Source organism: Delphinus delphis, chromosome 6 (assembly GCF_949987515.2).
Source record: "Delphinus delphis chromosome 6, mDelDel1.2, whole genome shotgun sequence".
Taxonomy (NCBI): domain Eukaryota; kingdom Metazoa; phylum Chordata; class Mammalia; order Artiodactyla; family Delphinidae; genus Delphinus; species Delphinus delphis.
In genome coordinates this window covers 85,711,024-85,736,077 of record NC_082688.1, presented here as the reverse complement: position 1 = coordinate 85,736,077, position 25,054 = coordinate 85,711,024, and the positions used below count along the sequence as shown (strand labels likewise).

Genomic DNA, 25,054 nt, shown 5'->3' with positions numbered 1-25,054 from the left:
GAGAGTTCTATACTATCTTCACAACTTTTTTAGTAAATCTAAAAGTGTTCTGAAAGAAACCATTTATTTTTAAAAGAATAGTTAAAATTTTACAAATTTGGTGAGATATGTAAATCTAAAGATTCAAGAATCTGAACAAACCCAAACAAGACAAATGCAAAGGAAACCACACCTAAGCATATCATAGTCAAACTGCTGAGACTCAAAAACTTTAAAACTTGAAAGCAGCCAGAACAAAACATTACATTGGGGGACAGTAACACAAATGATAGCTGGCCTCTCATCAGATTGTCACTTGACTTATCAGAAACAATGGAGGCCCAGAAGACAATGGAATTATATTTTAAGTGCTCAGTGAACTGGGAGCAAAGTACATTTGCCTCAACTATATTAGTCCTAAAATCTTATAATTTGTTAGGAAGTCCTTATTTTTATACCTAGCAAAATGGCAGCCCATTTCTGGTTAAAATTATCCAAAATTCTGAATGAGTTGAGATTGAATTAATTTCTACTTTATTCAAAATTGGTATCTCCTCTCATTTATCTGTCTTTTTTAAAATTCTATTTCAAAACAAATATATTCTAATATACTAACCCTCCCTCCAAAATATCTAGCTCTTTCCTTCTTCAAGTATAAATTCTTACGAATATTGGACAAACGGACATAGCATGGAACAGGTTTTCTACTCAAAGGTTTGAGCAGCTATTAAACTCTCAAGTCCCTCAGAACTTTTCTTTCAGATCCTCATTTTCATATAGCCTCAATTTAACAGAAATCATTTGCTCTTAAACAGTTAATAAACTTTTAAAGTTGAAGTAATTTTTAAACAGCAGAAACAAGCCAATCAAAAGATCACCATTATCTCTGGTACAATTTTAATCTTTGAGTTTGGGACATGCTGACATGCTTTCAGTCACTGTATTTGGTTTCTGGCATTTTAACTTTAAGTTTTTCCCCTTTGTTCATTCCTTTTAATTTTTCTTTTACTTCAAGTAAAAACACAGTGTTAAAACAACATTAAGCTATATGTTTTAACTGAATAAGTACCAGGATATTCGGAGTTTAAATTCCCTTGGGAACCATAACTCTAACAACCTTCCCCCTCCCCCATATAAATACATGCTACAATAGGGTCTTTCATCGCAAAACTCATACCCACGAGGCAACGTCATTTATCACTGAGTAAATAATGCAAGATAACATAATGAAAAGGGGATTTTGCTTTATACCCTTAACTATAAATAAAAATATATAGCACTTTGCAGGATTACCACATGTGGTAGGATAGTAACTTAAATACCAACCTTTAAGCCAAACTATAAATAAGATAAACTATGCTCTCTGGTCTCAAGTTTTAAATAGTATCTCTTTTCTTTAAACTAACTGCTTTCATGAAGCATATAAGAGTGACTGCATATAATTTGTGATCATTGTGATCATGTAATGAAAGATCCTATTGTGATATGTATATGCAAAAAACAAAAAACAACTAGAGTTAAGGTTGTTGCAGGAATTACAAAAAGTGCTTGTGATGAAGATAATGCAGTGAAGCCAAGTCAGAATCAGAGCCAAAGACCTTTTCCTGGATAAAGAAAGCAAATCACCGTCAGCTGTGGCTTGATTTATATATTATAACAAACCAGTCAAGGGGTGAGGGAGAAAGAGGTCGAAAATGTGAACGCTGAAAACAAAAACTGATTCTACTCGCATCAGTATCAGTACACTGAATTATGCTTCAACATGATGTGGTATGATGGAATTCAGATTCCCTCACGGCAGCTTGTGTTTATTCTGGCTGTTCTGATCACATCTTAGCATCCAGATGCCATTCCTCTTTGGTGCCTAATGTGTTTATGCTCACATTATCATCAGGCATTGCAAAGATCATATTAGAAGTGATTTCACTCCATTTTCAAAGAGGAAGGAATTTATCCCTTTGATTGCTACTTGCTCACAAAATACACCTTGTTTCAGTTTTCTAAAAAAGTGCCACTTAAACTAAATTATAGCAGAGTGATCGGAAAAGGACTCCTGGGAGAACTCATTACAGTTATACAGAAAAGGAGATTTTGCTCTTCTACGCCTTTTTCAAGAAGTCATACTTGCCCATGGAGGCCGCCAGTGAAGGCACTGGAAAGGTTACTTACCTTCTTAACTTCGATATCTGATTCCTCCTTAGGAGATGTGTCTTCATCAACACTGACTTATTTGTTTTGGGAACTACCAACAATTAAAGATTTAAAATGAAATACCTAAATTAGAAAATAACCTTTCTGTGTCAAAACTATTAAAGACATATCAATAGAACACAACAAAGAATGAATCAATCAGAACATTGTCTGTTGTAGCTACACCTCTCCCATCAAGTTTGACCATGTCCTCCTATAATCCTTTATCCTTCCCTCTTCCCTTGGCCTTTGTCATCTTGCTCAAGGAACAGGACTTTATATATCCAGACAACTTTCCACTATCCAGGGGCAAATAACCTGATTTGTCAGGTTTTTTTTTAAAAGTGCACTTATGAAAAACTTAAAACTAGTGAAAGGTAGTGAAAACACCTATAAGAGAGTATCTACTTAGAAGAATTTATTATTTATTCAGTGCTTACTATGTAGCCGCCACTCTCCTACTCTCTTGAAATCCTTTTTATTCTTACTATCCCCTTTTACAGATGAGGAAATTATCCCCAGACAGGCTAAGTGCCCAAGATTACCAACACGTGAACTCATGCAGCTGGACTCCAGAGTGTTCTTAATCACTATATACATGGCCTCTAGTGCATGGCAATCCTACAGAGTAACCAGGCCATGCCACCTCGTATCAATGTCATTTGGAAACCAAAAAAAAAGGCCCATCACAGACAACAGCCAAGGTGAGGGGACTCCTGAGGGCTGAGTTCAGGACGGTGAAGGGAGAATAATTAGGTCAGGGAAGGGAGAAGTGGGTACAAACAATAGACACTGCATCTCTGCCCAGCTCTTGCCCCACTCTAACACTTAAAAGAAGAGACAGTTCAATGAAAATGAGAGATCAGTAACATAGTTCTCTGACAGGTAGGAATTTTGAGGCGCTTTTCAAACTTTATAATGTTTAGTGCACCTAACTTCACACATTTATTCTTTTCTTACTTTTGAAGAATAATGACTGTGTTTCTAAATATTAGCTATAAATAATTTTATCCTATATCCATTTTATACCATATTTTTATTCTTCTTTTAATCATGACTGGGGATTAAGTAACCCCACTCCATTCCTCCTTCCATTACATTATTATTCAATACTCCTATTTACTGAGCATTGACTAGAGTAAGAAGTTGAATTTCCTAAGCTGAACCCATAATCACAATTTCAAGCCATTTCATGGATACTCTCACAAGGGCTTCTGAGTCCCTGCTTACTTAACTGTGACCACATCCACCGCATTAATGCTTGACCCCAGTAAAGTGCCCCCTTGTATTTTCCCATCTGAGTCAGCTGAGATTTGCAAGTTCCCATGTTTGCCCCCTGACCACACTCGATTTGCCACCTCCCAGTAGTTATCTGGGTTCTGCACCATTCCTCTTCAATCCACCCTCATCTCCACCCCCAGGTTCACTGCCATGGCTTCTGCTTTCCACTCCTGCTCCTGGCCACAGACCACTGCCACCTCCTTCCTTCTTCCCACATCTACTTTCCCACCTCTCAGCTGACAGGAGCCTTTAAAGTTGCTCAGGCTTTCATGCTGGAAAGAAACAAGGATAACATAAATGTGTCTTCCCTTCTTTGGCCCAATAACTACCATTCTAGTCTTTGCTTTCATTTTGCTATCAAAGTTTTTCAACTGGTAATTTATACCTCTTCCATTGTATGATCACACATTTCTTATAACTGTTGAAATCTGGCAACTGACCAAACCACTTCACTGAAAGTTTACTTTTAAACATTCACAATGACTTACTTCTTACCACATCTAGCTTGACCTCAGTCCTCATTTTTCTTGACTCTCTGTGGCATCTGACACTACTACCTTCCGATGATTCCTAAGACATTGTACTACCTATCTTTCCTCTTACATCTCTGACTCCAGAACACTGGGTGTTCCCCAAGGCTCAGTCCTGGGCCCTCTTCCATTCTGGAGTCTTCCTTTTGCTCACATATCAGATACTCAACTAATCATTCTATGGAAAGGACTCAACACCTTATCAACAGCTCTGATCGTTAAGTCCCTGTCACCTATCTCCAAAGCAATGCTGCTCAAACTATCTGTGGTAAGGGGCTAGTCATTTTTTCCCGTTACAGTTCAATACTTTTGTAAAATATAATAAAAACAAATCACAAAAAAAGAAAAAAGCCATACAAAATACAAGCCCCTATTTTAAAATTATTAGATTTAATATAAACACAATCAGAACAAACAACAGCATAGGAAAAAAAGACGAAAATTACTATAACAGTTTCTAAATTATTACTCTTTATTTCTGCACTTCTCTTCTTGCAGACCAACTAGTTTGTGGGTAGACACTGGCCATGGACTACATTTCAAGGAGCACAGCTCTAGAGGCCTGTAGGGCATCCAGCTACCATCCTGCCACTCCCTTAACAGACAACAACTTCCATATTTCCGTCTGTTATGGCAGCGTCACCTTCCACTGGGCCCAGAAGTTTTGCCTCATCCTGACTCCTCTTTCCTTTGTAACTCTATCCAATCAATTACCAACCTTTAAATTTTCTTCCTTCAAATTGTCTTCCATCCAACTCTTCTCCACATTGACTGCAACAACCCTAATTCAGAAGCTAAGATCTCCTACTTGAACTATCATACAACAACCTTCTAAACGAGTCTCCTTGTATGGTGAGCAGTCATTAGTGCTATTTACGAATATTTCCAGTTTCACCTCCCTGGCCCCTCCTCTCAAACACAGAAAACTACAGTTTCTGGAACCCTTGTAGTTGGTTACTGCCATGTGACTAGTTGTACCCAATGAGTTGTAAATGGAAGTGTGAGTGTCATTTCCAGGCCTCGTATTTAATTGCTGGTGCCTGACCCTCTAGAGCGTTCTTTTCCCTCTCTTAAGGCAAACAAAATATGAGATATTGGCTATTCTATCAGTCTGGGTCTCTGAAGGACTATGATAAAGGAGAGCCTCCAACTGAGCTGTGATGAACATGCAGCATGAGCAAGAGACATATCTCTATTTTTTTTAAACCACAAAGATTTTAAAGATGCTTGTTTCTATTGCTATCTCACAGCTTGTACACTCTGACCCAAGCCTCTCCTCTCTCCAAAACCACACCACCAAGACGAAGGTCCCTGAAGCACTAATTTATCATCATGTCCCCACTTTTAAAAAATAAAATAAAATGGCATGCCTCAAATGAATTTCTGTGGTTTAAAGAAAAAAAAAACAAAAAACGCAAACTCCTTAGTATCAAAGCTCTCACCAACCTATTTTTTCAAACATCCTACCAGATCAACCTCTTTTACCTGAATCTGCCAGACTCACCACCCCATACCATCCCCTGCCCAAACAAAGGAACAATTCCTCTCTCTCCTCCTTAAAGGAAAGGTCAGTTCTATCCATTCCACTAAACTTCCTCCACAGTCCTAAAATCAGCCAACACTTCATGAATACTTACTAAGTGCTAGGCTTTGTTCTAAAGTTAGTACTTTCAATGTACTAACTCACTTAGTCTCATAATGACTCTATGAGGTAGGTATCATTAAACTAATTTTACAGATGAGGAGACTGAAACACAAGGATTAAACAACTTGCTGAAGGTTATACGACTAATAAATTATGAAGCCAGATGAACCCAGCAGTCTGACTCCAAAGACTGTCCTTTTAATCACTGCCCTGTATTGTTTCTAGGACACTCTGATCTCCCTTTCACTGAACTTCCATTACACTGTGTGGATCTTCCTAGCACATAAAGTTGTGCCTTGCACGACTAGTCACAATTTCATGTGTGCAGCCTTTACCTATCAATACTAAGCTAGACTGTAAACTTTGGGGATATACCTTACCACTCTTTGTATCATTCAATAAGAAAATATCCCCAAAGGAATCACTCTGCGATAAGTATGCTTCTACTGACAAGGATAGATATTAGTCATGTTTTTTTTTATTTTCTGTATTTTATAACACTTGAGATCTTGAGGCCTTGCTGATGCTGGAGAGACAACCCCTTCCAGGGCTAGCTAATATGCAAACCAGCCAATCCACAGTCCATACCCCCAGCCACCTCCTTTATCTAACTCACACATCAAGCCAATATTTCCCCTACCCTAAATCACCCAAGGCAAGATACCAGACAACTAGGGACCACCCTTGTAGCCCAGAGCCTCTGAAATTATTCAAACTAGCCAATCCTAAGTCTGCTGACTCTGTCCTGCCTTGCCTTTTCCCCAGAAACCACAATAAAGGCTCATGTCCATGCTTCCCCCTTACTCCTCCTGCCTCCTATCAACCCCGGTGCCTCCAGTGTGACCCTGCATAGCCAGCTCCCTTCTCCTGGGAACTGTAAATAATAAACTCTTCTTTCAAAGGCATTTGTCTCCATGTCTGTCATCCTATCATACCTGATTAAAACAAAACCCCGGGTATATTTTAAAACAGATCATCACATCTGGAGGTCCTTGGAAATGCAAACTGCACACTTGAGACCAGGCAGGATTCTATCTCCATTGGTGCTGGAAGGAAGGATTTTCAGTGGGCATAGAGGAGACAGAGGAGTGGTACATGGAACAGAATTGGTTTGGTGGTCTTCCTGCTTAGCATAAAGAAGACAGAAGCCCATCTTGTCTTCCAATTCCAATTTTAGCAGTTACTATCTCAGCACTGAATTGGTAATTGTAATTGTAGAATCTCCAAATCTTTAAACAACCCTACATATGTTAGTTGTTTTCTATTTTTTCCATAAGGATTAGCAAGAAAATCCCTAAGAGTCTGAAGACAACCATAGGGGCAACAAGGAAAGGCAAAAGCTAAGGAAAGTGTGGCTTATCTGTAGACAGTCTTAGGAAAAACAAAATCCAAGGAGAGGAGTGGGTGCAGGCAGTTCTGAGAAGAGAGAACACCAGCTTGAGCCTCTGCAACCTGCCACCAGGAAAAGAGTATAAAGATCCCAACCTGGATTTGAGAAGCAGTCTTAGTAATGAAACCCAAGGGGTTTCCTAACACACTCTCTCCTAGACAAAGCTAAGCAGTGTCCATAAATGCTTAATAGACACTTGTTGAATGGATACCTCAATCATATAAAATTGAATAGTTTTAAGATACTCACGGAGACTTAGATATAGTCCACTTCGTCCCCCCCGTGCCGGTATAAAACCTTTTTTCTTGCCCCTTTCTATATCTCCCCTGAGACAAAGGTACTTCTTTTCTCCTACAGGATAAAATGGTGCAATTTTTCACAGTGCTCTGAGGTTCCAGTGTTCCTATGGAATATCTGCACATTCAGCCATTGCTCCTCTGAAAAAATGCCAGAGGACTCCCACTCCACAAACACTCCACGTTTCAGAGGTTCAGGAAACAAGGCGGGGAACAGATCTGGACTATGGCAGGCCAGGAGAATACTATTCACCCAAAAACTTCCCTAGAACATATTGGTCCCAAGCTAGCAACATGAATCTAGAATGCCTTAGAGAAATCAGGTAGACCAGAGTCTTTAGCCTATGGGGAGTCAGTCAATTCAGAACTCCTCCGGACTACTCAGAAATCTTTGAGAAGGCACCTGACCTTTGCATAGCAATATTAACGACAATTAGCAACTCCATCTAACAACTGCTTGCTATAAGGCTAGGCGTATTAAGTACATCATTGCATCTATTTACCTCTATCTACCCAGTGAGGTAGGTTTTTCATCCTTTCTACAGATGAGTAATTTGAGGCCCAGATAGGTGAAGATACTTCCTTAAATTCAGTTATTAGATGGCAGAGTTGAAATTTAGATTCATATGGTCTGATTTCAGATCGTAGACTCTTAAAACTACGCTTTGCCTGAAGCACAGACCAAGTCTAGATCAAAAATGTCCATTTAAAGCACAGGAAGTGCATTAGATCCTAAATCCATGAGTTGAAAGAGAATGGCGACACTGAAACAGGTAAAAAACTACTCCCGTATTCCCATACAAACATGGCTATCCACCATCACCAGTCTTCCCACCATTCACAAACACCATATTCTACTGCTTACTGGCAAGGCAATTTATACTATGTCACAGGTCCTGCAATTTATATTATGCTACAGGCCCTGCCTTTTAAGGAGTAATAAAATCTTACACATACACACCAAGTGAAAGGTATATTTTAATCCTGACCTAATAAAAGTTAACTATATAAAATTGCATAATACCAAACAACACTTTACATGTTGATATCCTATTTGTTAAAGCTAAAATCATGTATTAATGATGATGCAATAATATAACATTCTATATATCCCTGAATAGGCAACACTCTTACCATGAGACACTGGACTAGACATTCTAGGGGTTGGAAGATGACGGAAAGGTAAATAAGGATGGGATATTAGAACACAAACTCATGTTTTAGGTCTACTTCTAGGCTTCCAGGGATACCAGCCTTGTTGATATATGCTCCTTTCCCTCAAATTTCTTCCCACCATTCTCCAGAAGAAAAGACTCCTATAGACAAGCTCTGAATGGCTTCATCTCTTCAAAAATGGAATATCAGTTCTTTCACCTGATTTTCACATGACAGTTTCTAAAACCCTCATAAAAATCCCAGGTCACACTTGAGGTCACTCACTGTCCTCAATGCAGTACAACAGTTGAAATAAGGTTTGACCATAGCAGATTCAAAAGGAAGGGGTATTATTTCACCAAGTGCTTTGCATACCACAGGGCCAAGATAAGTAACTATTGAACACTTTTGTGGATATAATTCAACTAATATAGCCTTTAAAAATAAAAAGAACTGGCTTAATATCTAATATTTAATGATGAAAGCATTATCAAACTACCCAGGAATTTTTGTTATGCTATGATAAAAATTAACAAAACTTTTAAAACTCTATTAGGAGAAGTAATAGAATTTATTATGTCCATAAATATTCATATACTGGAAACAGGATCTAGATTAATAGAGCTGGGTTACAGGGTTCAGTAGGGTAAAAATAAAGAAATTGGAAAAGAAAATATAGAGAAAAATATCAGCTTTTTAAGTAAGATTTCCTCTTCTAGAAATGTTGAAAACCACTGGGTTTTTTTGTTTGTTTTTACTTTTTGAAGCCACACCACATGGCATGCAGGATCTTAGTTCCCCAACCAGGGATTGAACCTGTGCCCCCTGCAGTAGAAGCACAGAGTCTTAACCACTGGACCACCAGGGAAGTCCCTGAAAACCACTGTTTTTAATAGAAGCTATTTTTGATATTTTGGCCTTAAAGAAATAATCTGAAAGTAGTTTATTAGTAACAAATGTTCTACCATGGAGAAAAAGTTACTGCTCTAGCTCGTAGGAGAATATATTTTATTAGCATAAAGAGATTACAGGTGCAGACTCCTCGAATCTATGATCACAAAGGACTAGAAATCCAGTTCCCACTCACAGCATGAATCCCCTCTAGAACACACCTGCAGAGTCATCCAATGACTATTTCAAAAGCCTCAGGTATTTTTAATATTGTTTAAAAACAGCAGAACAATCCAAATGCCCATCAAGTGATGAATGGAAAAACAAAATGTGGTATATCCATACAATGGAATATTACTCAGCCATAGAGAGGAAAGACATACTGATATATACTAAACATGGATGAGGCTTGAAAAAATTATGCTAAGTGAGAGAAAGACACAAAAGGCCAAATATTATATGATTCTATTTATATGAAATGTCCAAAACAGGCATATCCGCAGAGACAGACAGTATATTAGTGGTTGCCGGGGGCTGGGGAAAGGCAAAATGGGGACTGACTACTAATGGATAAAAGGATTCCTTGTGGAGTGATGAAGATCTCCTAAAATTAAACTGTGGTGATGGCTACGCAACTGTGTGAATATACTAAAAAGCACTGAACTGTACACTTTTAAAGGGTGAATTTTATGGTGTCTGAGTTACATCTAAATAAAGCTGTTATTTTAAAAATTGGGGAAAAAAGAAAAGCAAACCATTTAAACAAAGTTTTACAGTGATTTTCTCACAAGTGTCCTATGGAAGATAGAAAATCTTACATAATTTAGAACAAAAGACTCAATAGAAACATATAAATGATATTAGCAAGGATTATTAGGGATATTAGGGTTGACATATATACATTACCATGTGTAAAACAGATAGCTAGAGGGAACCTGCTGTATAGCACAGGGAGCTCAGCTCGGTGCTCTGTGATGACCTAGACGGGAGGGATGGGGTGGGCAGTGGGAGGGAGGTCCCAGAGGGAGGGGATATATGTATACATCTAGCTGAGTCACTTCACTGTACAGCAGAAACTAACACAACATTGTAAAGTAACTATACTCCAATAAAAAAAAATAAGCTTAGTACTTTAAAGGGACTATTTTAAAAAGATACATATTGATTTCAACAGGAACTTACAGTTAAAGAATTATGCTAAGTACACATCTCCTTCCAACATGGCACAGCATTTCAATCTTAGAACTTATTTTGATATTATTTTGAAGACTATTTCAAAAAGTGTTAGCCTTGAGTATTTGTTTAAAACAGTATTTCCCAAGCTTTAGTCACGTATGTACCGTCTTCAGTATTTTTGCCATCCTCACACCATCTGTATTATTATTTTTTAAATATTTTCCTTCAATCCACTTCACCATTGACTCACCTTTTGTAATAACCATGAAATCGTGGGTTTGAAGTGCTAATACACACTTTTCCCCCATATATTAAAATTCAAAATATGCTTATCCATGTACCACTTTAAATCATCTTGTATACAACTCAAGAAAACACTGGTTAAAAAAACCAGCTTTGCCTGGTAACATATCTATACTTTAAAAAGTGACAGGGAAATTAGAATGGTCAGAAAAACACTGTTAGGACTTTTCTATAAAGTAAGGCACATGTTCAACGGGAGCAACAGGGCTTGCACTTGGCCAAGAGAAAGTCTTTGAGAACAGTACTGGCGTGGATGGTAGAGGAAAATGGCGGGCAGTAGGCCTCCATGAGGGAAGCAGCTGAAAGAACAGGGATGTTAGGTCTTTTCTACAAGTTCTTGGATACAGTATGATACAGTCCGGGTGCTACTGCCATGTTCAGCTTGTCAAACAGAGCTGAATTTGGCAGAAGGAAGGCTGTCTGATGATCAGATGGGGCAGGGCTTTTTTTTTTTTTTTTTTTTTTTGCGGTACGCGGGCCTCTCACTGTTGTGGCCTCTCCCATTGCGGAGCACAGGCTCCGGACGCGCAGGCTCAGCGGCCATGGTTCACGGGCGCAGCCGCTCCGTGGCATGTGGGATCTTCCCGGACCGGGGCACGAACCCGCGTCCCCTGCATCGGCAGGCGGACTCTCAACCACTGCGCCACCAGGGAAGCCCAGGGGAAGGGCTTTCTACTGACTCTGCTTCTTCCTTCCTGTTGACACCAGTCCTAAAAGCCTGCAGAGGGGCCCACTGCTAAAGTAGTGACTCCAGGGCAGAGAAAGTCTGGGCTCTATTACATCTGTTCCTCTTGTGTAAAGGAAACATGAGTTAGATTTCATTTTGAAATATTAGTATGAAGGGTGGTTTGAAACAGATTCCTTAGAGAAGCTTATTCCCATTCCTGATGGGAGATGTCATCATACAACCCCTCCTCAAAAAAACTCACATTGAAGACCCTGGAATAATTGATCATCCCCTTTTTTACTCCCTTTTCCCACTGCAGAGGGAACAACTACTGTTGTTGACAATTATCCATCCTAAGTAGGTGAATCAAGAACATGCCACTGTCTTTACTCTTATCCATTTAAGAAGCCCTAACTGAATTCTGGAATAGCGAGGAATACAGAAAGATAGTAACTGAAGGCTCTCTCCAAAGAGAACAGAAAAAAAAAAAGGAAAAAGAAAAAAAAAAAAAAGCTTCCTTCCCTATTCTTATTCATTAATCATTTTCCTGAGAGCTAGATATAACAACTTTTAAAAGAAATCTATGTAAGAAAAAAATCGTAAATCATTTTTTAAAATTTATTTATGTATTTATTTTTAGCTGCGTTGGGTCTTCATTGCTGCGTGCAGCCTTTCTCTAGTTGTGGCGAGCGGGGGCTACTCTTCAATGCGGTGTGCAGGCTTCTCACTGTGGTGGCTTCTCTTGTTGCAGAGCATGGGCTCTAGGCACATGGGCTTCAGTAGTTGTGGCACATGGGCTCAGTAATTGTGGCTCACAATCTCTAGAGCGCAGGATGAATAGTTGTGGTGCCTGGGCTTAGTTGCTCCACAGCATGTGGGATCTTCCCGGAGCAGGGCTCCAACCCATGTCCCCTGCATTGGCAGGCAGATTCTTAACCACTGCGCCACCAGGGAAGCCCCATAACTCATTTTAGATAAAACTACTCCTGCCCCTGAAAGTGATCTTAGGGTTCTGGTCAATAGGCTCACTGACGTATTTTCTTAACACTCTTGATGCCTTTTAGGCTTCTGGCACATGGCTTGGAGACTGTGGAAAGATATACTTTCCTAGTATTTTCTCAAGTTAATTTATTCTTTGTGTGAAGTTTTGATATATAGCCCCATAACTGTAAAGATAGGCTTCCTAAAGACTGTTCAGAAAATATAAATTATAGAACTACAAAACCTTTAAGTCTGATTGGTTTTGTGTTATATTATACTGTCAAAATGGTCTTTGGGAGCATTTTAACCTAGGAAGACTACTGATGATTTCTCAAAGAATTTCATCCCAAGCATCAATTTCCATTGAACATTACACATTCAGGTAGCTTCATTACAAGCAATTCAGATTCACATCTGTAAATATCCTCAGAAACTCATGAAAACATTTGTTTTATAACCAGATAAATCGCAACTCTTCTCAGAGATCTACCACAGCGTGTCTCAAAGTGTGGTCTGAGGATCACACGCACTAGAGTCAAATGGGGAGGGTGTTTGTTAAAAATACAGATTCTTCTAAAATATGACACAAATGAACTTATTTATGAAACAGAAAAAGACTCACAGACACAGAAAACAAACTTACGGCTGCCAAAGGGGAAAGGAGGTGAGGGAGGGATAAATTAGGAGTTTGGCATTGGTAAACAACAAGGTCCTACTGTATAGCACAGGGAACTATATTCAGTGTCCTGTAATAAACCATAATGGGAAAGAATATGAAAAATTATATATATATATATGAACTAACTGTGCTATACACCAGAAACTAACACAACATTGTAAATCAACTATACTTCAATTAAAAAGATTCCTAGAAACTATGTCAGAGCTATTAAATCAAAATCTCCAGGGATGGGGCCACTAACCCACATTTTATATAAGATGGCCAGGGAATTCTTATGTACCTCAATGCTTCTGAACCACTTAGCTACTTGAACCAACTCTTGCCATCACAAAAACACAAAAACAGGATTCTCACAAGTCATTGCATATATAAAGTATACATTAAAAAAAGAATCAAGGAATAAATATTTGAAATGGAAAAGAAGGCAAAGTGAAAAGTTCTCTTCTATTACAGTCTGGAAGAATTTAGATTCTAGTGTGAACTGCAGCCATGAACAGGAAGTATTCTCTACCTGTAAGACAAGTGTTATTTGTTACTATATTTATAGTAAAGATACCAATATCTCTTCTGTCACTCAGTGTGAAACACAGGATACTCTGTAAGAGGAATGCCATACTTACACAATGATTAAAGGATGCTCCAGCATGCAATAAAGTCTGCACTCATTCTTTCTCAACACTGTGACTTTGCCACCACAATTTGGCAAAGTGGTTCTCAACCACTTTGAATTTCCTGGGCCAGTGGTTTTCAAACTAGACATACATTTAAAATCATCTGAAGATCTTGTTAAGACACAGACTACTACTTGCATTTACAAGTTCCAGGTGATTACTGATGCTGTTGGTCCAGAGACCAGACTTGAGAAGCAAGTGATGCTTGCTTTAGCATCAGTGATGCTAAAAAAAAAAACTACTCCAACTGGCAAAGACTCTAACCACCGGTTGCAGGGCTTCTTGTGTAGGACCCTTGCTGTTCAGTATCTTCAGGAAGTTCCCATCATTCAAAACTTGTAAGGGTGATAAGCTTGTCCTTTCTTGGCAGCTCCAGGGATAAACACCCTTCCTATCCCTCCCCCAATTCCTAGCCTCTGTCTGACCCTACAGCCTCACTTCCTACCCTGAAACTATACTTCCTATGCAGGAAAGCTATTGGAAAGTCAAGAGGTCCATCTGTTCCTGTCTTAGGGAACTACACTTCCTTTAGCTGGAAATCAAGGCAGGCTCCCTCCAGTTAGTGATTTATTTGATGACTGTCACAGGACTACAGCTGTACAAACGAACTCAGCAAGGAGTACACGTCTGGAGGCACAATTAGGTCAAGTATAAACTCAAAAGACTGTCCAGAAATAGAAGCATTCAGCTCTCAACATTTACATACTGGTCCTTCGTGGGAATAAATATATAACACAGATTTCTCCATTCAGAGATAGATCCAGAATTTACAGACCACAAATGGGTGCCCCATGCTCTCTAAACAGCTTTCAAATTCATCTCATCAAGGTTTAAAATATATTCCCAGCATCAGGTTCTAAGTGGTGAATTGCGTATATATTCAGTTCATCCTTCCCAAGAAAAGATATTTCAATAAATTCTTAGAAATTGAAAAACATGTCGGAGCAAGGTAAGAAAACGCATTGGATAAAGCTTAAATATCTTTAGAGGATCTTCAGGAGCTCAATCATCTTTTCAATTTGAACATATAACTAACAATTTGGGGACCATGTTAAAATTAATTAGGAAGTTTAACAGGTAAGGCTAAACAGTTTATTTTTCTTTTTTCTATCCTTAAGAAAAAAGTAAACCTGGAGAACAAATACAGAACTACACCAATAGGGAAGGATGTTTTTAAAATGTTGGCCATAAGCTAGTTAAATGTCGCAAATACTGCATAACATTAATAATTTACTATGTATGGTAAAAATATATGACTTCCTTAAACCATTGTAAGAAAATGATTAAATACAACATACACTATAACCATGGTATTTCCAAAACCTAGAACACTTGTTTAACAAGAAAATATGTTAAGCCATGTTCTGAATCAAAAAAATTTGTTATAAAAAACAGTCCAAATCCTTGGGCATCCACTTGCTCTAGTGTGACCACTGAAGAGTCTTAGGTTTTGTCCAACTACCGAATATGGGTGCAAACTGAGCACACAAATCATTTAATGTCATCTGCTACTGGAGACCAACTGATGGATGTAATGCTGCTGCTTTTTACCACACAACTTCTTTGACAAAATGTTGTTTTCTGGCATGTTGTCGTATTTAGCATAAACATCCATTTTCATGGTTTGGAGAGAGCAACCCATTTCTCCTTTGAGGTGCTAGATCCTAAACACCAAAACAAATCAGATCCATATGGTATAAAAAACTGGTCATGCGCTTCCCTGGCGGCGCAGTGGTTGAGAGTCCGCCTGCCGATGCAGGGGATGCAGGTTCGTGCCCCGGTCCGGGAGGATCCCACATGCCACGGAGCAATTAAGCCCGTGCACTACAACTACTGAGCCTGTGCTCTACAGCCTGTGAACCACAACTACTGAGCCCGCATGCTGCAACTACTGAAGCCTATGCTCCACAACAAGAGAAGCCACCGCAATGAGAAGCCCGCGCACCACAATGAAGAGTAGCCCCTGCTCACCGTAACTAGAGAAAGCCCTCCCACAGCAACAAAGACCCAACACAGCCAAAAATAAATAAATAAAAATAAATAAATTTATAAAAAATATTGTTAATCACCAGTAGAGGATTTAGCTATTATAGGATATTCCTTGACAGAAGCTGATTTTTTATACTACATCAAATAGATTGGCTTCCATGAAAAATAATTTGTATTACATTCCCCTGCCCTGCATATAGCCACCTGAGGACCTGGTCCTGCTCTCCAGCAGGCCAGCAGCAGACCCACACCACCCCCCACCTCTGAGCAGCCAACCACACCAGAAGCCTACCCCACCCTCCAGCAGACCTGCAGCCACCACAGGAGGCAGCCCTGCCTACCAGCATGCCCACAGCAGTCTGCCTCACCACAACAGAAGGGCACACACAGCCCACATAGGGACACCTCTAGAGCATATAATTCTGATGACCAGAGGGGAGTGCACTGCTGGATACCACAGGATGTCTCCTACATTAAGGCCACTTCTCCAAGATCAGGAGACGTAACTGAACTGCCTAATACACAGACATAAACAAGAGAATTGGCAAAATAAGAAGGCAGAGGAATATGTTCCAAGTAAAGAAACAAGACATAACCTCAGAAAAAGAACTAAACAAAGTGGAGATAAACAATCTACTCAAAATGAGTTCAAGGTAATGATCATAAAGATGCTCAATGAACTTGGGAGAAGAATGAACACAGTGAGAATTTCAACAGAGTTAGAGGATATAAGGAAGAACCAAACAAAGCTGAAGAATACAACAACTGAAGGAAAAAATACATTAGAAGCAATCAACAGTATATTAGATGATACAGAGGAATGGATCAGCAATCTAGAAGACGAGTAGTAAAAATAAGCCATGCTGAACAGAAAAAAGAATTTTTAAAAAGAAGGACAGTTTAAGAGACCTCCAGGAAAACATCAAGCATACTAACATTCATATTATAGGGGTCCCAGAAGAAGAGAGAGAGAAAGGGGCAGAGAACTTATTTGAAGAAGTAATAGCTGAAAATTCCCCTAACTTGGGGAAGGAAATAGACAAGAGAGTCTTAAACAAGATGAACCCAAAGAGGTCCACAGCAAGACACATTATATATACAATGGCAAAAATTAAACATAGAGAGAGAATCTTAAAAGCAGCAATAAAAAAGTAACAAGTTATGTACAAGGGAACTCCTATAAGGTTATCAGCTGACTTTTCAGAAGAAACTTTGGAAGCCAGAAGAGAGTGGCAAGGTATATTCAAAGTGACAAAAGGGAAAAAACCTACAACGAAGAATACTCTACCCAGCAAGGTTATCATTCAGATTTGAAGGAGAGATAGAGTTTTACAGATAAGTAAAAGCTGAAAGAGTTCAGCACCCCTAAACCACCTTTACAAGAAAAGTTAAAGGGTCTTCTCTAAATGGAAAAGAAAAGGCCACAACTAGAAATATGAAAATTATGAAAGGAAAAAATCTCATGAGTAAAGGGAAACATACAGCAAAGGTAGTAGATCAACCACATATAACACAAGTAGAAAAGGTTAAAAGACAAAAGTAGTAAAATCACCTGTATCCAAAATAAGTAGTTAGGGAATACACAAAACAAAAAGATATAAAAATATGACATCAGGGCTGCCCTGGTGGCGCAGTGGTTGAGAGTCCGCCTGCCGATGCAGGGGACGCAGGTTCGTGCCCCGGTCCGGGAAGATCCCACATGCCGCGGAGCGGCTGGGCCCGTGAGCCATGGCCGCTGAGGCTGCGCGTCCGGAGCCTGTGCTCCGCGACGGGAGAGGCCACAGCAGTGAGAGGCCCGTGTACCGCAAAAAAAAAAAAAAAAAAAGAGACATCAAAAACACTTGGGGGGTGGTGTGAGTAAAAATGTAGGGTGGTTAAAATGCATCTGAACTTAAGAGATCATCAACTTAATCACATATATATAGGTTGTTATATATGAACCTCAAGGTAACCACAAATCAAAAACCTCTGATATATACACACACAAAAAAGAGAAAAGAATCCAAACATGGGATTTCCCTGGCGGTCCAGTGGTTAAGAATCTGCCTTCCAGTGCAGGGGACGTGGGTTCAATCCCTGGTTGGGGAACTAAGATCCCACATGCCGCAGGGCAGCTAAGCCCATGCACCACAACTACTGACCTGCATGCTCTAGAGCACACATGCCACAACTAGAGAGCCCACGTGCCGCAACTACTGAGCCTACACATTCTGAAGCCTGCACGCCACAACTAGAGAGAAGCTAACGTGCCACAACGAAGAGCCTGCGCACTGCCACAAAAGACCCCGCATGCCTCAACGAAGATCCCACGTGCTGCAACTAAGACCCGACACAGCCAATAAATAAATAAATAAATAAAAGTTAAAAAAAAAAGGATCCAAACATAATCTTAAAAATAGATATAAAATCACAAGGGAAGAGAGCAAAAGAAGAAAGGAACAACAACAAAACTACAAAAGCAAGGAGAAAACAATTAACAAAATGCCAATAAGCACATACCTATCAATAATTACTTTTGAACACAGAGGCAAAGGTCCTCAACAAGATACTGACAAACTGACTCCAACAATAAATAAATTAAAAGGATCATATACCATGATCAACTGGGACTTATCCCAGGGATGCAAGGATTTTTCAATATCTGCAAATCAATCAACATGATATACCACATTAACAAATTGAAGAATAAAAACCATGTGATCATCTCAATAGATGCAGAAAAGGCTTTTGATAAAATTCAACGTCCATTTATGATAAAACCTCTTCAGAAAGTGGGCACAGAGGGAACAAACCTCAACATAATAAAGGCCATATAGGACAAACCCACAGCTAACATCATACTCAACAGTGAAAAGCTGAAAGCATTTCCTCTAAGATCAGGAACAAGACAAGGATGTCCACTCCTGCAACTTTTATTCAACATAGTTTTGGGGGACTTCCCAGGCGATCTAGTGGTTAAGACTCCACACTTCCAATGCAGCGGACGTGGGTTCAATCCCCGGTCAGGGAACTAAGATCCCACATGCCATGTGGCGCAGCTAAATAAATAAATAAACAAACAAACAACATAGTATTGCAAGTCCTAGCCACAGCAGTCAGAAAAGAAAAAGAAATAAAAGTAATCCAAACTGGAAAAGAAGAAGTAAAACTGTCACTGTTTTCAGATGACATGATACTATTAATAGAGAATCCTAAGGATGCCACCAGAAAACTACTACAGCTAGCTCATCAATGAATTCAGTGAAGTTGCAGGATACAAAACTAATATACAGAAATCTGTTGCATTTCTATACACTAACAAGAAAATATTAGAAAGAGAAATTAAGGAAACAATCCCATCTATGACTGCAACAAAAAGAATAAAATACTTAGGAATAACCTACCTAATAAGGCAAAAGACCTATACTCTGAAAACTATAAGACACTGATGAAAGAAACTGAAGAGACACAAACAGATAGAAAGGTATACCGTGTTCTTGGATTGGAAGAATCAATATTGTTAAAATGACCATACTATCCAAGGCAATCTACAGACTCACTGCAATCCCTATCAAATTACCAATGGCATTTTTCACAGAACTGGAACAAAAAATTTTTTAATTTGTATGGGAACACAAAAGACCCCAAATAGCCAAAACAATCTTGAGAAAAAAGCACGGAGCTGGAGGAATCAGACTCCCTGACTTCAGACTATGCTACAAAGCTACAGTAATCAAAGCAGAATGGTACTGGCACAAAAAAACAGACATATAGATCAATGGAACAAGACAGAAAGCCCAGAAAGAAACCCACACACTTATGGTCAATTAATCTATGGTCAATTATTAGGAGGCAAGAATATACAAGGGAAAAAAGACAGTCTCTTCAATAAGTGATGCTGGGAAAACTGGACAGCAACATGAAAAAGAATGAAATCAGAACATTCTTTAATACCATACATAAAAATAAACTCAAAATGGATTAAAGACCGAAATGTAAGACTGGATACTATAAAACTCCTAGAGGAAAACATAGGCAGAACACTCTTTGACACACGTTGCAGCAATATTTTGGGGGAACCATCTCCTAGAGTAATGGAAATAAAAATAAACAAATGGGACTTAATTAAACTGAAAAACACCAGTCAGATGGCCATCAATAAAAAGTCCAGAGAGGGTGTAGAGAAAAAGGAATCCTCCTACACTGTTGGTGGGAATGTAAATTGGTGTAACCACTATGGAAAACAGTATGGAGGTTCCTTAAAAAACTAAAAATAGAATTACCATATGATCCTGCAATCCCACTCCAGGACATATATCCAAAGAAAACTCTAATTTGAAACGATACATGCACCCCAATATGTATTGTTCATAGCAGCACTATTTACAATAGCCAAGACATGGAAGCAACCTAAATGTCCATCAACAGATGAATGGATAAAGATGTGGTATAGATAGATAGATAGATATAGATATAGATAGATATAGTGGAATATTAGTCATAAAAAAGAATCACTTTGCTGTACACTTGAAACTAACACAACATTGTAAATTAACTATACTTCAATAAAATAAATAAATAAAAATAAAATTACTTTAAATGCAAATGGACTAAATGTTCCAATCAAAAGGTCAAGGCTTTTAATGTCACCTACTTATTTCCTAGCTTGCAATGACAATACTTGTGATATAATAACAAAAACTAGGTCAGCTTGTATCTGTTGATAATATATATAATTTTTAACTCTTTGTAAAAGAGGTACAAGTTAGTACCCATTCTTGATGAATAATGCAGGGTAAGTTCATTAAGATAAGGCAAAAAAACAACTTCCACTGAAGTCTGGATTAATCAAACATAGAATAAAGCATATTTATAGGCGTATTCTACTAGTAGTTTATGTCCTGCTTACTGAGTCCATTGTAATTACCTGTCAATTAAAATTGTACAAACATAATTATATGTTCCAAATAAATATGAAACAATAAAGAGCAGGTGGGAGAAGGCAAGGGAAAAGAATACTTCTAAGAGGTTGTAAGAGTTAATGATAAGTTGACATTACTTCAGCCAATGACTGAGATGCCCAAACACAAAAGAAATGTTCTGAAATTAGGTCACATAGCACAGAACCAGGGCCTTTTGAAAAGCAGAATATTTAGAGGTAAAGGATCACAAAATCAGATCAGGAAATATTGAAAAAGAAACAAAAAACAACTACTCACCTAAAAAAACACTGCAAGAAAACCAAACTGGATGAATTCCATGACTTTTTAAAACACTGCAGGAGGGAAGTACAAGTTCAGGGAATTGACAGTGTTAGAAAAAGAGTTGACTAACACTTACTGGATAGAGTAAGAAAACAAACATCCAGAAAGTCTTAGTTCTTGTCTTATTTCAGAATCTCTTAGGATGGCCCATGACTGCTTTTCCAACTTGCTCTGGCTACTTTCTCTCTCTCCCAAAATTACCTACTCAGTGCCAACAACCTTCATCTTCACTCCACTCAGCAAACCAATGGTCCATTCTTGACATTTTTATTACTTGGAATAGATCTACATCTAAAATATGTAATTTTCAAAATAAAATAAAATAAAATATGTAATTTCCATAATCTAATCTCAGAACACGACCTCTTATTCTCCCCACTCTTTCTCTGGCTTACTTGCCAACTCTTTTACTTACTGCATTGAGACCCCAGTCCCTCACCCTTCCTCTTATGTCCAATCGATCTGCTTCTTCTGACTCTAAGGCAGTGGTTCCAATCAGAAGTGATTTTGCCCCTCAGAGGGCAGTTGACAATGTCTGGAGACATTTTTGATTGTTACAACTGGAGGGGGCTGTTACTGGCGTCTAGTAGGTAGAGGCCAGGGATGTTAAACACCCTACAATGCATAGGACAGCCCCTACAACAGAAAATTATAAATGTTTCTAAAGTTGAGAATACCTGCTCTATGGTCCTCTTTAGATAATGTGGTCTATTTCTTCAATCACTCTTAGGACATTTTAACCTAAATTCTCTTGCCCTTTCATCCTTCTGACACACCTGTTCTATAAAACATAACTCTCAACCAATTGAATCATTCCAATTTTCTACTTCTAAACTTGGTGTACAGAGCTCAACAAAAGCAAAACAAACAAATAAATATCACGTAATCACAAAAATAGCTGACAGTACATATTCACAGATTCCAACCTCAGCAAAACCCTCAGCATAATCAGGCAGGCAACTCTTCTTGTCTCTTGCTAGTCACCCCTTGACTCCTATCTTTTTCCCTCAGTGACTATTCTAAACACTACCTGTCCCCTCAATTCCCCACTCTCCCCCAAATCAAACACTCAATGTCAGCAACTTTAGCTGCTTCACAAAAGGCATTTTGCTACCACTAGACAAGAACTTCCACATATTCCTTCCCCATCCTATGGGAGAATTTTTTACATCTATCCCCACCTTTCTCCCTAGGAGAATGGAAGAAATGTCCCTCCTGTCCCAGCAAACTCTGATCATGGCCTACGCTCTGGATATCATCACTTGCTGGTCTCCTCCTGGACCCTGCTTCATCAATTATCCAACCCCCTAAATCATCTACCTCAACTTCTTCCTCTTTTCCAGCCCTTTTATTTTTAGGAGAAAAAAAGTACAAATGAACGAATGAACAAAAACCTTTCCTTCCACATCTCTCTCATCATAGCAAAATTCCTTAAAAGAACTGCCTTTACTCTGTTGTCATTACTCCATCTCCCTGCTCACATCCCTACTATGCCACCAAGACTCCACAGTGGAGGCAAATGACTTCCTAGTTATCAACTTCGGTGGGTTCTTTCAGCCCTTAATTTTGGAGCATTAACACAAATTACCGTGCCCTCCTTAAAATTTTCTCCTCTTTTGGTGCTTGCAACACCATTCTCTCCTCCATACATACCTCTTTGGCCTTTCCTTCTCCCACCTCTTAGATGTCTGTGTGTCCTGTAGTTCTAGCTTCAATCTTTCTCACTTGTTTGTGCAATCCATGCTCTAGTCACTTCAAATCATACATCCGGCCCTGATTTCTTCTAAGTTTTCCTAGTGAATGACATCACCATCTACCCAGTTACCCACAGTAGAATCCTAAGGATCATCCTAGATTTCTTACTCTCACCTACACATAAACAATTGCAAAGTCCTATCAATTTAATCTAAGTATCTCTTGGATCCATCATATTCATTCTCTCTGCAACCTGTCTAATTCAGGTCATTATTTCTCACCCAGACATATTATTCTAAGAAGAATCATAATTAAGGGTATACAGGTAAAAAACTTGGAAGTCCCTTCTTACCAGTAAGAATGCTACACAAATACAATGAGGTATGATTCAAAAGAACACAGAACACTGGTACTCTTTTTTTAAAAAAATGGATTCTAATACTGTATAAATACAGGCAAATCATTTCATCTCAAGCTTCAGATTCCCAAATGCTGAATGAAGGGTAAAAGAGATATATCTAAGGACCTTTGAACCCTTAACATTCATTCTATAATTCTATTTCTACCAGACAATACTCTGAGAGTTCCTACCTCCAAATATGCACCATACTTGCTACATATGCAAGATATTATTGGTGCCAAAAGAAACAGGCTGATATGTCCCCTTTGCTGCCAAAATATAGCCAGCATATCCTGATTACCATCAGTTTCAAAAAACTAAACCTTCGATTACAAGTGTCAAAGAAATAAAATGTAAGCAAAAGAAAAAGCCAAGAAAAAAGTGTAATGAAGCTGACTATATATATAGAAAAATGCTATTTCAAAATAATTTCTTCAGGAATCAAGCAACATAGAATGAGTTAGATATAAAATGAGTGCACTATAAACCACTGTGACAGTCAATAACAACATTATGAACAGAAAGCTTTCTCTACCCACAAAACAGTAGTGTAGGAATTGTACAATATCTAAAGTCAAACACCAACACAATATATATGCAATATGAGATCATAAAAAGTTTTAGGATCTACTTTTCAAAGACAAGGAGATAATACAAACTAAGCTGTGAAAATGCAGTCTGAATCCCATTAAAATGCTGTCACCCCACTCAAATGAGAAGCACCTGTTACTCTTTTGACCGTTTGGGTTCAGTTGCTCTTCTGTTGTCTACTAAGCTCAGAAGTAATGTCCTGTTTTGAAGATCATATAGAAGAAGAGGGTAGAGAAAGAGTGTGTTAGACAAAACAATTTACATTGTAAAGTTGATAATGACCTAATGGTTGGTCAACTCAAAATTTAGGATAAATCAACTAGAGCCAGTTGAGCTAGAGCCAATAGAGCCACACAGACTGGGTAAACTCCCAATGTCACCACCTACCAGCCTCGTAATCTTAAAAATTCATTTAATTTCTCTGTGCCTCAGTTTCTTCACCTGTAAAACAGAACAATGATATTACCTACTTCATAGGTAAAGTGCTTGGAACAATGCCTAGCATACTGTAAATGCTATAGAAATATTGGGTAAAGTTATCATTATTATTATTTTCCTTCTTATTTTTTGACTAAATATTAGGTGAGAAGAAAAACAACACTATAATGTATGCTCAAGCTCCAGTTTAACACTGTTACCAGGTATTTTGTTCACAGTTCAATAACAATGTTATTTCAGTTGATATCTCCAATCCTGATCCTCTAGGCACTCACAGTCAAATCAAATCTGACTCAAATCAAATCTGACTCAAATCAAATCTGGTATGAGTGTTAAGTTCATACCACATGAAATGAGAAGTATAAACAGGCATAATTCACACACACACACACACACACACACACACACATATACACACAAAACAAGACACATAATTAACTGAACAGAATAGTTAACCTAGGAATAAACCTATGCATGTATGGTCAATTAACTTATGACAAAGGAGCCAAGAATATACAATGAGGAAAGGACAATCTCTTCAATAAATGGTGTTGGGAAAGTTGGACAGTCACATACAAAAGAATGAAACTGGACCACTATCTTACATCACATACAAAATCAACTCAAAACAGATTAAAGACTTGAATGTAAGATCTGAAACCATAAAACTCCTAGAAGAAAATATAGGTTGTAAGCTCCTTGATATCAGTCTTTGCGATGAGTTTTTGCGTCTGATACCAAAAGCAAAAGCAACAAAAGCAAAAATAAAGTGGGGCTACAACAAACTAAAGTTTCTGCAGAGTGAAGGAAACCATCAACAAAATAAAAAGGCAACCTACTGAATGGGAGAAAATAATTGCA

General features: G+C 38.5%; 1 protein-coding gene and 1 non-coding gene across 5 annotated transcripts in view; both read right to left on the bottom strand.

Annotated features, from left to right (window-relative positions):
• AOPEP (aminopeptidase O (putative)) overlaps nt 1-25,054 on the bottom strand; it is a 374,694-nt gene that overhangs the window by 338,381 nt on the left and 11,259 nt on the right. The window lies entirely within an intron of this gene.
• Nucleotides 9,262-9,334, bottom strand: TRNAR-UCU (transfer RNA arginine (anticodon UCU)). Its single transcript has one exon. It is a non-coding gene; the product is annotated as a tRNA-Arg (tRNA).